Below are 2,587 nucleotides of genomic sequence, written 5' to 3'. Positions count from 1 at the left end.
AGATAGATAGATAGATAGATAGATAGATAGATAGATAGATAGATAGATAGATAGATAGATAGATAGATAGATAGATAGATAGATAGAAGGACACACCGCAGACTATCACAGTCCTGTAAGCAAAGATCATCTGCATGCCTTACTCATTCGTGCCTTTTTCAAAGTGAAAGGTATGGTGAAGCGTTAACGCGTGTTTATCTCAAATAATAAGCTTGCCTATGAGGCGGAGAGTCAGCTTTTATAATCTACGTCTGTTTGTAATAAGCTTGAAAGATGGTGTATCGTGAAAACACATGGCAAAAACGACACCCGGTGTGGACCGATGGGACCAGCTTTGTCGTGCAGCGCCCAAGCTTAATAAACGTGAATAAAAGAAAGTCTTTGTGTGCGGAAGGAGGGGGTGGTATTGTTTCAAAAGGAAAGAAAACTACGCGAATTGAATGTGCTGTGTTTCAATTGCAGAGATAGATGGTGTAACAAATGGTGTAACAAATTGTCAAGTTGTATTTACCTCACAAGTATGTGAAAGATCATGACTGTTTGTTTAATCTCAGGCTGTGGTAACCAGTTTTAATAAAACTGAATCATTTTAGAGATGATTGGTACAACTGGATCAAGCATTGATTTATTATTATCTAGGGTGATTGGATTTTTAAAGGGATGGGACGGGGGAAAAACTGCGTGCCAAAACCCTCTGTTTAATGTACTTGTGTATTGTGATGAGTGTTAAATACATTCTCATCACAGCGTAGAAAAGATTTATAAACAAGAGGTCTCGTCCAGCCTAAGATAGACAGGCAATCCGGACACGTCAAACCGATATATTCAATTAACGAAATGACGCCCGGCCGTTCTGTATAGCGTAAAGGAACAGGAACCAGACAGCCACAAACATCAGCACCTCGGAGAGCCGATGCCTTCTGGTGATTTGTCGTAACGACCGCGGAACTGCGGCGTGCTCAGGCCAGGTGTGGTGTGGCGTCTTGCACTGTCTCTGATGTCCACGAGAGAAAGTTCTCCTCTAAAGACCTGTGGCTCTCTTCAAAGTAAATAGAAACCGAGTATATAGATTCTAGAATAAACTGAACTGGATTGAAATAGTCGTGTGAGTGTGAACGGTTTCCTAGGTAAGGTCTGACTGGGGAGGTGGTGATGAATGTGTGGGTGTGACGGAGGGGAGGGGAGGGGAGGGGCAGGGTGGATAAAATTGTACTGAGGGTGCGAGGATAGGTTGAAAAGATTGTTTTGAGGAGATAAGAGCGGAGTGGGGGTTGAGATGGGAAGGGCAGTCAAGGGGGGGGGGGGGAGAGCTAGTGGGCGAGTAGGAAACGCTTTGAGGAATTCCAAGATATAGGGAAGGGTGAATAGGTTAGAGAGAGGTGTAAATATCTACAAATCTGACACATACGAGTAACGTAAACAGAGCGAAGAAGATTTACATCGCTCAGGAGTGTCTCAGCAAAAACACAAAATTTCCATTTTCACGCAGGTGCTGTGCGTCGAATTATCTTTGAAATACAAATGAAAAACTTTGTGATGAAGAGCGTTTTGTCCTGAAAAAAAAATGGAACAGAAAAAAGTATATTTCTTTTTCTCTGAGAGTATGCTTTCGCGCATGAAAGCTCAATCAAGCAATATAAAATCATGGATTACAGGACGTTAAGTGACAAAATGGTTTAATACAGTAGAGATTAAAGGCCCCGAAGGGAGACAAATGGAAAGTTGGAAAATTGACGATAGCCTATTTTGTTGTAAAGTCCTTCAAATACAGGACAGGAAATTGACGCAGCCAGGAGCGGAAAGTTTATTTACACCTCTGTGTTTAGGCTGCCTTGATTTCTTCACCACCGTTGTTATCGTCGTTCTTGCAGATGCTGACTGGGGCGATTCTTTTTCTTTGCTTTTTTATTAGTGATGACTGAAAAGTATTGTTTTTGTTATCACAGTAGTTGTATTTGCAGAAGTTGCTTTTTTCCTTGAAGCTGTTTTTCGTTGTTGTATTGGCGCTCTTTTCTTTTCTTTTTTCTTTTTCTTTTTTTATTTTTTGTTCTTGAAGGTGGGTGATGATATTGCTGCTGCATCTGTTGATGTTGCTATTGCTGTTGCTGTTATTGTTGTTTTTGTTGTTGTTGTTATTGTTGTTTTTGTTGTTGTTATTGTTGTTGTTGTTTGCTATTGTTGCTCTTGTTTTTGTTTAAGCACTGTTGTATTTTGCTGTTGTTAACGTTGTTATTGTTTCTGCCCATATCTCTGCATCACACCTGTGTATCTACTTGTCTTTCTAAAATATTTATAACTAAAGGGAATATTACAGTTCATATTTTTTAAACCGATGGAGTTGCTTGCCTGTCTGTCTGTCTGTCCGTTTACGATGACAAAGTGCCCTCCCATAGATGTTTGCCCATTATGTCTGTTTAACCTTCGGATGCAAGTTGAATGACTTGGAAATTTCATGAAATATATTCCATGTTGTCTTATTTGCCCATAGGCGTGAAAAATACACACACACACACACACACACACACACACACACACACACACACACACACACACACACACACACACACACACACACACACACATACAC

This window comes from Aplysia californica, unplaced genomic scaffold, assembly GCF_000002075.1.
Source record: "Aplysia californica isolate F4 #8 unplaced genomic scaffold, AplCal3.0 scaffold00177, whole genome shotgun sequence".
Lineage (NCBI taxonomy): Eukaryota > Metazoa > Mollusca > Gastropoda > Aplysiida > Aplysiidae > Aplysia > Aplysia californica.
The sequence above is the reverse complement of the archived record's forward strand: the minus strand, read 5'-3'. Positions refer to the sequence as shown.